Consider the following 13,838-nt stretch of genomic DNA (forward strand, 5'->3'; position numbering starts at 1 on the left):
AAATTTAAGCATATATTTGCGTGTTTGATAAGTTTAAAACTTGGCACAATCTATAACCTAATTATTATTCCTAAAATAAGTAATAGTTCCATTAAAATTTATTCTCTCGTTCATCATCATCACTAATGTTGATTATCCAACAACTTCATCACTTTCGTCCATGTCAACATTAGCAAATGATGTTCGTAATTCTCTATTTTTCTTGTCCAACGTGCATGATATCGACATGCGCTGTTGATTTATTTCATGAAACCGTTCATTGGCTTTGAAGTTGTATGATTTCGCTTTGTAGCTTCTTCATGAATCGGACGCAGATGATTGATTTCGCTCCTTGCTTCTTTAAGTTGTTGTCGTGATATGGGTAAGTTCTTTGAAGTTGAAATCTCGACGTCGAATTGGTACAATTCACGAAAGTGATGTGAGAGCAGCTGCGTGACTTGATTTTCAGCTATATTTTGTGTTTTCTTCCAGAGTTCCATAACATGTTTGCAATGTTGACGAATTATCATAGTCGTCACAATCTTCTTTAAATATTCCTTGTAGAATAGGAACGTCTATAGTCACATTTGATCCAAATCTGTCGCCTATAATTTCCGTTTTGTAAACTGGTGGTGTATAAATTTCGTTATGCAACAGTATCTGATTCAATATTGCTTTCCTTGAAATGGGAAATATTTTATCATGATCCATTTTGCTGCACAAAAAATTAAACATAATTAGTACGTTAAATTGTGAATAAGTTTATATACATGTTGGCATAATATCTACTATCGTGCCGATGCAATATTCCGGATATGGCATTTACCGATACAGTTGTTAATTATATTTGCTAAAGTAATATGCCAAGAAATATTTCCAAATTCCAAATTCCAAATATTTGCTAAAGTACGTGTAATCCAAATTCCAAATAATTAGAATTCAAAAATTCAAATTCCACATAGTGATATTTCCAAATTCCAAATTCCACACAACGATATTTCTTTACTATTCAAGAATTGAAAAACACGCGCCATTGGCACTCTGGCAGCATTGAAGAATTGTAAAAACATACCCGTAAGTTGAAAACCGAAAGAAATTAGATTGTTGCAAAGAAGAAATCAGCTTAATATTTGTGTAGTCGGATCCGGTGTTATATAGAGTTGATTTTAGAATTCTAGTTGATTTTGAATTTGAAATATTGTTCTCAGATCGTAATTCGATTTGGTTTTGAATTGGTAAGTCGATATTTTGATTTGATTTTTTGTTTAGGAATCTTTTGTTATTGCTCAGAACCCCCCCTCCAAATAAAGGTTTTTGCTTTATTTTTTAGTGATTGAGATGCCATAAGAACGAGCTTCAAATGATGAAGGCTTCGTCCTCCCCTAAGAAATGGAAAGACACTTTATGATGGAGGAAACAATTTTAAAGGCAACAGTAACTCTCATCCTTGAATTCTGCCATTTGTGGTTAATTGCACCAAGATTTTTACGCTTTTCTCCGCTAATACCTAGTCGACATTTCCAACAAACTTTGGCTTATTTCATTTGTTATGCTAAGAACATAATTTATTATTTGAGTTAGCAAACCGATGAACATACAAAAACTACCTCATTGTGATTTATCTAAATAAGGAAGTGTTAAAGTCCACTTGAAAAAAAACCATATATGGATTAGCATTCAACAACGATATCCATTGGATTATAAACAAAATTATATTCCGACTTTTCTTTGGTGTCTTAGCCCAAATTTAGATGTCTTATAATCTAACGGAATCTGTGAATGAGCGTATTTATTTTAAGTAGAAAAAATTATCGCTTTGGGTTCTCAAACTTGAGCTTTTTTTACCATACAAATTTTATTACATTTTAGATTGCATTTTAGGGTACTCGTTATGTATTCGCTAGTGTACATGCTTATTTATCCATCTACTTTACTTCTATCAAGTTTTTCCTTTCCCAATAAGTAGATTATAAGTAGATTAGCCGATTTCCTTGTTTAGTGATTGACATGCGCTTTTAACCATAAGCTGAAAATTCTTAGTTCATATCTTCGATGTTGTGGAGGGATTGGTGACATGTGGATGATGGATTACAAAAATTGAAAAGCATGGGTGCTTTGTGAAATTTTACAATGGAGTCCAAGGATTTGTTTCAAGGTTAGCTATCCTAATCTTTCATATAGCGTGCATTTTTGATTTAGCTAGTTTATTTGTTAAACACATATTTGCTTACATAGATAGGTTCTTTGAAAATAAATGTCACTTGCATTAATGTGAAATTGTAGACTACTTAAAACATAGCCAAAAGGTCTTGTTTTCTGCTCGGTATGGCCCTGTTATCAATACACTTGTAGGAGATCATAGAAAATGGTTTCTTAGTTTTGTGAATCGCTTTGATCAATTTTGTAATTATTGCCATTTGTTTGTTTTACTTTTTAAACGGCTTAGTAGAATTTTAAGATGATTTTAACAAAGGATTATATATACATTAGAACGAAAAGAACATCCAACCCTTGCAACCCGACATGAGGGGTTCAGTTCCTCCACCAAAAACTCGGTTCGTAAGGAATCTAGTAGTAAGTACATCTTCTTATTCCATATTTAGTTGCAAAGCCTTTTTAGTCTACCGATGTCCGAGCCAATAGGCATTGGATGATCTCGAGTTGGTCGAAATCCAGAATGAAATGACTGATTATCTATTGAGCAACAACTTGAAGTGTAACGCCTTTATGAAAAATCATGTTTCTTGGTTGAGCACCTATAGGTGAAGTGATGATAGAAATCTTTATTTGAGAGTAACATCACCATAGTCCACAATCATTTAAATCTATTTATGAATGTGCTATTGAGAATTTTGGTATTCACCAATAATATGGTGGAATTTTGATTGGAATTGTTGTTTATATATAGAGTAGAATAACTTGAGTATAAAAAAATTAAAGTTTAAAACAATCTACTGAAATAACAAACTACAAGATGATGTTTCCTCAACTAACATCGATTAAATTCGCATAATCAAATATAAATATAAAATCAAATATGCTACTAAATTATTATTCTTGGTTATCTTCATTCGCTCGCAAATTCTTTTTTCTGGTGGTTGTTCATCTTCTCCGCCATTTGTGTTGTTTGAATCTTCAATGATGGTGGCCACAGCCCATCTAGATGTGCTTTTGAATGATGTGTAATCTGATGAGTTATTTTTGTATTCGAGATGCATTGTCACTTGGTGTTGCATCGTGGTTGTCCCGAAAGTAAAATATGTATGGTAAGTAATTTGCGAGAAGTATTATATTGTTAAATTGTTATTGACTAAGATAAAGTATACCTTCGATTTTGTTAGGTGTTGTCTATTTTGTTCACCGGAAAGATTTTAGAAATAGTTAGTGAATTGTTGTTACGTTCTTTGTTGAATCTTGTTACTCTTATCCGAATATAGTTGTGTGCCCAATTAGCCTTCCAAACTCTTTTTTCAGCAATCTCTCGCTCCATTCTCCTCAGAAAATTAAAAGTAAGATAATAATCAGCCATTCGTGAAATTAAATATTAATAATTTATGATAATTTTGAAGTTGTGTATAAATCTACCTCCATTGTGAGTAATTCCTTTGCACTTTTCTGAAGTAAAGATGAAGCCTCTTGTTCAAATAAAGTTGCCATTGCTGTGGCTGTGTTGTCCTCTATTTCCATCTTTAGGATATACCTACAAATTAAAATTAAAGTTAGTCGATACAGAATTGAATATTGCATTTTACAATCTAAAGTCATGTATCATACTTTGGAATTGGTTCCACGTTGCCATGTTTTGTGCACTCGTATCCTTCTGCATTGGTGGTGATTTTTTTTGCACAATGTGGGCAAGCTTTGTAATACCAACCGTTATCATGCAGTATCTTGGTTATGGATGTCTTGCATGTGAAATGTGTCTCCTGCAAATAAATATGTTTTGAATGCAAATAAATGTAGTAATAAATATATTTCTATACTAAAAAAATAATAAATAAATAATAACAACTTACATCTGAAAAAAGATTTGTTACTTGAATTTTTTTATCTCCAAAGAGATCTTCTCATTGTGATTCATTACTTCTTCAAGAGTTTTTTTTTTTTCATCAGGCTTCTTTTGTGCTTCAACTTCTATTGGCTGTGAAAAAATAAGTTAGTTAGTTTTTCTATTTATTTGATTTTGTTATTTTTTCGAAAGTGAATAAGTATAGCAGAGAGTGTACTGCTTTTCAGATTTGCAATCTCTTGAATGTCCTAATTTCGACACTTTACTTCTTTGATGTTGTAGATAGAGAATATGAACCTCCGTGACATTGGATTTTTCATTTAGTTTATGATAATGATCGACTCAGAATAATTTGATTTTTTTTAGACTTACCGTAAAATTCACTAATTGATCTTTGATTATTAGCACGCTTTTGCCTTTACTGAAGAGTTTTTAAGTATCCAATCTTTGATTATTTTTGCATTTTAAGCCCAAATAGTCACTTGTATTGAATTGTTCCTCGTACAATTATATAAAAATTTGTTGTTAGTAGAAGGCGTTAACTTCATTACTTTTATTTTAAATTGAAATTATCACCTTTCATCTTTTAGATATAATTCCATCATTGTTGATACCAGTATTGTTTTTTCTTTTTCTACTCTACGGGGTTGGCTCCATGTCCGACTATTCCAATGATATCTGTACACAATGAAAAAAAATCGTGTTATAGAAAACACACTTTGTAGACATCACATCTTATATTTATGATTAATTACGATGTTTATTTTTTTACCTTTAGGTGCTTGTTGTCTTTTCTCGATGACACCTTTGTGAAATCTACGAAGTCAAATTGTTGTTTTGGGAATTGAGTGTCAAATTCTCTGTTTGGCTTCACGATTGTATTCCATTTGAACTTGATGATGTAGGGATGATTCACTGGACGGTATGTGACATTGTCAAATATTTTGAGTGTTGAAAAGTCTTCGATGTGGTAGATTTGCATCTCTTTTAGCTGCGGTTTATATTTGCCTATAATGAAACTTGGAATTTTTGCATGTATCTGATCTCCCTGTTAGACAATAAAATCGTGTTACTTCTATTTGTATGAGTTTGACGTAGTGAAATAAAAAGATTAGCTTATACTTACATGTTCGTCTAACAGCAACGTGTCTAAGCTTTTGACTGTATTGGTAGTGTAGTCAATTGCTTCCCAGATTCTGCTTACTCTGACCTTGATTTTGTAATTTCCATTGGACTCTTTGATTTCCTTGATTCTGGTGTATTCTTTTTCAGCCATATTCCTGAAAATTGGTCAGGAGTCAATTACATTACATGCATGTCATATTGATTGATGTTGGTTTAAGTTCGATGGTCCAGAATAAGTTTGTGCAAAGAAAGATTGTTCTTGACAATAACGAAATAAGAGAATTGAATTATTGGTATCTAGTTCCTAGGTTTAAGTTAGATGCATACATATATGATTATAGAACAATAGAGAGAAAACATACCTTTAAGTAGTCAATTAATAGACCAATACTATCTAGATGAATTAACTCGGAGAATAGAATGCCTTTTATATAGACTATTTTGTTTGTTGTACGAATATGGTTTTCTATTTTGATTTGTAATATGTTTATAAATTGATTTGGATTTGTGTCCGTAGCAATTCTAATACATATCTAAATAGGACTCCTACAGACGCCACAAAATAGGAATATGGACATTGTCTTTAATTATTTGGGCTGAATTCTAATACCTTGCTTTTTGTTTTTTGTTTTTTGTTTTTACACAACTGTTACAATACCATTATTACTTTTTTTTTCCATGTAATTGTCATGGTAGGCGTTTTGTACATCACACTTTTTTGTTGTCCAAATAGGTCTTCCATATTTGGAGCTATTAATTCACTTCGCTCTGGTTAGCGGTAACAAATCTGGACCTACACTACACTGCTTCTCACCTAGTAACATTGATAAAGAGCTTATGGAAGCAGCTCACAATTTTCTGAGGAACAGAGGGGTTAGTGTTGATCCTGAGGCCAAGGTGGCATGAGTCAGTAAAATCCTTAGATGGTAAGTTGTGGTACAGGGGCAAAAATCTTTTTACATTTGAAATTATGTTTCGGAAAAAAGGGGATGGAGATCCCTTTTAGTAGATTACTCTCATTACTGTTTTCTATAATATTCATATGTGATAATCAAAATTACATATGGGACGGAGATCCCTTTTAGTAAATTACTCTCATTACTGTTTTCTGTAATATTCATATATGATAATCAAAATTACATATGCTTATATGATCTCGGTGATGAATTCAAAATGCAGTAAGGTAATAATTTTTATTGTATTTCTTTGACTGTTATGAACACATGAAAAATTGAAGATACATTGCAGCTAGTAGGGTTTAATTTCTTTCTTACATTTACATATAGGTTTGTTTGATCAAGTGTTATATCTTACATGCTCCTCCTGTATTTTATTATAGGTATAGTAGCAAAAGTAGCTGCTAAGAAAGCGATTAGTCCGATTTTCGGCTGGAATCGTAGCTACGGATAGATCAGCAGATAAGACTTGACAATAACGAAATAAGAGAATTGAATTATTGGTATCTAGTTCCTAGGTTTAAGTTAGATGCATACATATATGTGTAAGGTAAATAGTTTGATGATTATAGAACAGTAGAGAGAAAACATACCTTTAAGCAGTGAATTAATAGACCAATACTATCTAGATGAATTAACTTGGAGAATAGAAAAGTTATAAGAAACTACTTCTCCATAATGCCTTTTATATAGACTATTTTGTTTGTTGTTCGAATATGGTTTTCTATTTTGATTTGTAATATGTTTATAAATTGATTTGGATTTGTGTCCGCAGCAATTCTAATACGTATCTAAATAGGACTCCTACAGACGCCACAAAATAGGAATATGGACACTGTCTTTAATTATTTGGGCTGAATTCTAATACCTATCTAAATAGGATTCTTACATATGTCACAAAATTGGAAAGTTGCAAAGTATGGACACCGTCTTTTATTATTTGGGCTGGACTATTTTATAATTTAATTAAGTGGAGTGTGTATTTTTCATATTACAAATGCATTGTCGTCTCTCCTGCCATTCATCTGAACCCTGAGAAATACGAAGATCCCCTTGCCTTCAATCCATGGTGATGGGAGGTGGGTGCTTATTGTAGCATTTTCAAGTGTATTTGTTAAGTTGGACTGCTTCTTGTTCTGGTTCGAAACACTTCGGCAACCCCAGTGTTTGGCCATCATGTAGTTGTTTCAATTGTTTTACTTCCGAGTCATTATTTTTTGTGTCTTATTTGGGCGCTTCGATAGCACAATGGGATAAGTGGCCTCGTGCTAATCCTCTTCCGATTCATTTACATGTACTGCAAGGCCACAGCCTCTACCTCTACAAAAAAGCCATTACTTTGAATGGGTATTGGAGCTTGGTTTGATCAACACCATCGATGCTTGTTCTTGGTTGTATATTGTGACCTTTACGCTTTTAGCCATAAGCTGAAAATTCTTAGCTCATATGCTGATGTTTGCGGAAGGATTGGTGACACGTGGATGGATTACAAAAATTGAAAAGCATGGGTGCTTTGTGAAATTTTACAATGGAGTCCAAGGATTTGCTTCAAGGTTAGCTTATCCTGAATCTTTCATATATAGCGTGCTTTAGATTTAGCTAGTTTATTTGTTAAACACATATATGCTTACATAGATAGGTTGCTGAAAATAAATGTCGATTGCTTGGCCATCATGTAGTCGTTTCAAATGTCTTATTTCGAAGTCGGTATTTTTTGTGCCTTGGTAACGTTGTTTGAATAATGCCGAGCATCATCCCCTATTCTCGTGCGGATCCAACTTATATATATATTCGGTCTTGTGATCCGCAAATTATATATAGCTTCAAAATAATGTTACCCATCGATCAAAATTCATTTTTGGCTATGAGATTTTGGACATGTACTAAATTCGGCGAATAATGGGATAAGTGGTCATTCCTTTTGGTGGTGGAATGAGATTTTCTTATTTTATTTCGAGTACACATAGCTGCAAATATATGTGGTTCTCCATTTTAGGTCCCGCAATTACGGTCTTGACTTTCAATCACGAAGATCTTTTTATCAACTGATTCCCCATTGATTGTTAAGATATATCTCGCAAGTCTTTTTGATGTGAAGCAATTAAGTGGAAGGACATCTTCATCTAAGTGTGGAGAATCGCAGTGTGAACCCGAACCCAAGTCCTCATTTCTAATTCCAATTCGAACATTACACGAGGAATAACTCCTTGATAGAAACCAAAATCCTCGCCTGCCATCACCTTGTTAGCGTTGTGACGTTCTTCGCACCAAGTAAAAAGCTTACCAACCCTCTCCACATGTTCATGCAAGATCTCATCATTGATAGTAGTAGGGTAGGCGGATACTCTCTTCCGGAAGTCAATGTCACTTTACATCGTGGTACGACTGCATGTCCCTTATGACCGCAATGAGCCATAGATATCAAGAAGAACGTAGAAAAAGATGAGGTTATCTCATGTAGGCATTTCCTTCATTTAAGAAGGGAGGCAGTCAAATTCGTTTGGTGAAGCCAAATATCTGAGAGTGCTATAGCATATAGCACTTGTTCTAAAGATATGATGTTCTCCGACTTATGTATTTAACGGTAACTTTGGTGCCTTTCACCATCCATAAAGATATACAAGCGAGAAAAGATCCGGTATTCTGGATCTTGCTTACCTCTTTCAGATCTCCTCTGGAGTAAGTGCACTATCCGTGGTACAAGACTTCTCAAAAGTGCCCGAGATTGGCAGGACTCTTGCGGAATTATGTTAAATTCTTGTTCCACCATGAAAATAAGTGACAGAGAACCTACATCAAAAGAAATTAAAGCTTCAAGTAATAAACGTTTTAAGTAGTTAAAGCCTCGTTTGAGATATCTTACATAATATATACAAAAAAAGTGATCGTGGACTATGTTTCATTACAAAGCTCCTTGACTTTCAATAATGAAGATCTTTTTATCAAGCGATTCCCATTGATCGTTAAGATATATCTCTGCAAGTGCCCGATTATGAAGTCAATTCCCAAGTGGAAGGACACCTTCATCTAAAAAGAAGTGTGGAGACTGCGCCCAGTGAACTGAACCCAAGTCCTCATTTCTAATTCCAATTCAACATTACACGGGAATAACTCCTTGATAGAAACAAAATCCTCGCCTGCCATCACCTTGTTAGCCGTTGACATTCTTGGACCAAGTAAGAGCTTGCCAACCCTCTCCCACATGTTCATGCAAGATCTCATCATTGGGAGTAGTAGGGTAGGCGGATACTCCCTTCCAGAAGTCAATGTCGATGCCCATACATCTAATACGGTTGCAGATGTCCCTTATGACCTACAATGAGTGCCATAGATATCCGATTTCTCTTCTCTCTTTCAACTTAGCCCTTAACTTTTGCCTTCGATTCCTCTTCCCCTCTTCTTCCACATTTCTTAAATCTTCCTAGCTCGATTAAGCTCGCTCGGTCGATCTCTTCAACTCTTGTGGTCGACACTCTTGCTCCGGTTGCTCTCTTTTCTCCTCGAGGTTGGTCTCCCTTCTCTCTTTGGCTACCTTTGATTGTTATAGTCGTATTTCCCCTTTGTGTTTGAAACCGTTCACCTTCCTTTCCCTTTTACCTTGTTGCGGTATTTGTGTCTTCCATTTGTCCTCGATATGCGTCTCTGATCCGCCCCTCCTCCTCCTCCCTTTGCCCGCAGACGCACCCCGGACCGGGAGGCCCTCTACCTCGAACGAGCCTTTACCCTTCACGCCGCCACCCCACGTGATGCGTAGACCTAATCTCGAGGCTGTTAAAAGCCGCCTACGGGATACCCGCTGGCGTCATTTTAGAGCACGTGCCTGATTTAACTTATTACCCACATTTGGTCCCCACAAGCCGGGTGTCGTGGCCGGTCGGCCAGTTATGCGCCCGGTCTTGATTGCCTCTCACTTTCGTCTTGATGTCGGGTGTGCAATCATTATAACATCCCCTGCCAAGGTATTGGCAACCACGGAGGTCATGTATCTTGCGCGAACCACTACAACCGCTCGGAAATTACCTCGGATAGCGGTTCGCGACATGGCGCCCACTTCTACCTCAAGAAGAGTACCAAGGAAGTCGATTGTGGGCTATCATTCATTACGCCTCCGCCCCAAAACAGCACTTTATCCTTCCATCACCTCCTCCGGCAAATTGTGGCACCATTACCCTCTCTATATATCCGGAAATTCCTCTCGCGGATCTTCCACCTGAGTTGAACCTCCGTCACTGGCTTTCCTCCCGGTGGTGAGTCCCGCTTTTATCTATCCCCATTTGAAATATGTCTTTTCGGCACTAATCCAACTTGTTGTTTTGTCTTTTCAGGTTTGGCGGCCCGACTTCGATATCGCGACCCTACGACGACATCTTTTCCACGACATTCCGAAGATTAAGTGATTTGGGCGCTGCTTTCGGTCGGTGATACTTCGGCATTGACCACCACCGCTTCTCCCCACTACTCGATCCTGAGCTAGCATCCATAGGAAAATACAGCGCCCCATTTTTCCGTCCCCACTCCCCAAAAAAGAAAGCCCGTGTCACCTCCCCCCAGAAAAAGCGCCCTTTGCCGCCCGCACACACACCGCACCCCCGATGCTCGTCACAGTTCATAAGTCCGCAGCCCCACTCCGTACCGCTCCCTGAAGACTTGGGAAGACCAATACTCCCCCTCTCATTCCTCTTCCACCTCTTCTCCCCCTTCAAGCATGGGGGCTAATAAACGCAAACTCTTTGATAGCGACTCCGATGAGGACGTTGTCGCCGCTGCCCCCCAATCCACCATTGTTCCCCATCTCCTCCCAGCCTCCAAGCGTCAGCGGCCATCCGACCACGGAGAGGCCCTCCATCTAAGGCAGCTCCCCGCCTACTACCTTCTCAAAGTGGAACAACGCCCGGGAAGGAGGTGGCCTTTACCCGACAAAGGAGGCCGGCGAGCCCATTCCTCTTTTTGTCCCTCCTTCAAGCTCGGGCAGCCCGCTTGGTGTCAAGGATTACGCTCACGAAGAACCCGGCGATGGCTTCTTCCACCTGATTCTTTGGGTCTCACCTCCCCACCCGATATGGCATCGCCGAGGTGGCTCCTTTGAGTCCCACGGACTTCCTTTCTACCGCAGCTGGGAGAAGGTACTATTTTCTTTACATTTGACCTCTTACTTCTCTCTTTTAAGTGTTACGACTTTTGCTATCTTCTTGGATGAGTGGGATATATCGCTTCATGATCATCCGGCCTATTTGGTGCGGTATGATCGATGAACTTGATAAGGATGGCCCTCCTAGCGAGAGAAAAAGAACTTCGACCGCTGGGACCTAGACAAGGTCCGGGCCCAAAACGAGTGAGGACGCGAGAGCCCATGTCGGCGATATATGAACCACGGCCGCCTCCCTCGGTAGCGAGTCCGCCAAAAAAAACCTTGTTTGCCGCTCTGGACTCCCTTGCTTTCGCACACGGGAAGCTCTTGCGGCAATCCATGCGCAGCATGAGGCCCGACATGGGCCGAGCCGGGACATCTATCGGGCCCGGTAGGAAGAGGGTGGCCAAGAAGGTCAAGGAGGAGATTGACCGTCTCACCAGGAAGGCCGCCTTCTTCCGGAAGCTCCGTCGCTTTGCTCCGCTATCGAGGCGTTGTGCGGTCGCGGGGACTCGGCTCTCGAAGGGAGGGGCCGGCCCGGAACGGGTGGCCGAGGCTATAGACACGCGACTGCGGACCTAATCATAGAAGAAGCCGATTCGGTGATTACGAAAGTACCGCTCCTTGACTATAGCATGTTTGTGCCCTGGCTAGGCGTCTCTTGATGCTATGTGTTGTCATACTCTTTCCGCTACTTGTTACTGTACTTTTGCTCCCTCCAGTAGGGATGTATATATTATGTTCCTCGCTCCTTTCTATCGATTGTTTTACGTTCTTTGTATTTTTACGCTATCTGTGCGTGTGTTTGCCCTTGTAAAAGTTGGCCTCCGTTAACGCATCCCTCCCGGGTTGGGGATGTGCGGTTTAATGCGCCCCAGCCCCATTGAGCTTCGCGGCTCTCTCTACCTCGGCGGGCACTTTCGCCCGCGGCATCGCGGGCTTCTTTGCTTCGTTTGCCCTAATCTCTCGGGGTTACAGCGGTGACTCCTCTCACCCCGACCACGAGAACTTTACCTTAGGGGACAACTCCTTTTGCCCTTCTAAGGTTTGGACCTCTAGTCCTTGGGGGCTCATCCCCCCGCCCTTCACTCTAATGGGTAATGAAGACTCACCTGAATACTAGTTCACCTCAAAGTCTTTCTTCGGTTTTATATATGTACAAATAGCTCATGCATTTTTGGTCTCTCTCGTTACATTCCTTTCGTGAAATATTTTCAACAACCTTACATTCCGCGGCTTATCCACGGCTGTTCCCTCCACGGTTTGTAACTTGTAGGTGCGGTTCCCCTACCCGACCACCCCGCGTAGGGGCCTCCCACGTCGGGCCCAACTTCCCCTCAGCGGCTTTTTGGTGCGCAAGTCACCCTCCCGGAGCACCTTGTCTCCCACCGTGAATCTCCTCACTCCCGACTTTTTGCGTCTCTTTGCTCTGCGGCGGCGGTGATATTCCTCAACGATTGATGTATTTGTGTCCCTCCTTTCCTCTGCCCGGGTTCAAGTCTGCGGCAAAATGCCCCAGTTTGACTTATCCTCCACAGTAGCGGTCCTAGTGGTCGCCGCCGCCATCTCGGTTGGTATCCGGCCTCACACCATATGCCAATCACGAAGGGTCTCATCGGTGGATGTTAGGTGGGGTGATCCGATAGGCCCACGATTACCGACTTAGTTAATTCGGCCCGGGCCCTTTCCCCCTCCAGTTTCCTCTTGAGATTGTTGAGTATGGTTTTGTTAGAGGACTCCGCCTGCCCATTTCGCCGGGGGTTGTATGGGGCTGAGAATCCTGTTTGATGTGATACATTTGCGGGGAAACCCAACCTTTGAACCGGTGGTAGGGTTCCATTATCAGCGATTATAGCGTAGAGGCAACCAGCGGCAAATGATGTTCTCCCACAAAACTTGATCACCTGCACCTCTTTAACTTTCTTTTGCTGCCAGGCTTCAATCCACTTTGTAAAGTAATCGATCGCGACCAATAAGAACCTCCTCTTTACCACGGGCCATGGGCGGCCCCCCGCTATGTCGAGGGCCCACATCGCGAATGGCCATGGGCTGGACCCTGCTTATGTAGCGGCTCCGCTGGGGCCCATATCAGTTTGGGAAAATCTCGACACTTCTGCATTTCTTGGAGAACTCCACGGCGTCTCTCTTCATGTGAGGCGGAAGTAACCTGCGTCGACAAAGCGGTTATCTTGTCGTCTGCTGCTGCCGAGTGGCTCCCATGAATCCCGCCGTGTAACTTCGGCTGAGCACCTCCCGGCGGACCCGGCCCCAAACATTTCAACAAAGGTCCTTGAAATTCCTCGATATAATTCTCCCCACTAAGGTGTATCTCCAAGCCGTCTGTTCCAACCTTCGTCTCTCCACGGGATCAACATTCTCCCTTCTCAAAAACTGCTTGGCCGGCAACATCCACCCTCGTTAAGCTCTCGCAGTGCTCATTACTCCCCTTGGTTCCCTCATTACTCATTACGTCGATCTTCTCCGCCTCTATAGTCCTTCGCCCGGATCCGGCATGGCTGCGGCCCACATATGCCGAGGGCATCGGCGTGACGATTCTCTCCGCGGTTCAAATGTACAAACCTAATCTCCGCGAACTTAGGCGCTCTCTGCCGGAGGACCTCCAAGTATCTCGCCATCCGGG

This window comes from Coptis chinensis, chromosome 9 (genome assembly GCF_015680905.1).
Source record: "Coptis chinensis isolate HL-2020 chromosome 9, ASM1568090v1, whole genome shotgun sequence".
Taxonomy (NCBI): Eukaryota; Viridiplantae; Streptophyta; class Magnoliopsida; order Ranunculales; family Ranunculaceae; genus Coptis; species Coptis chinensis.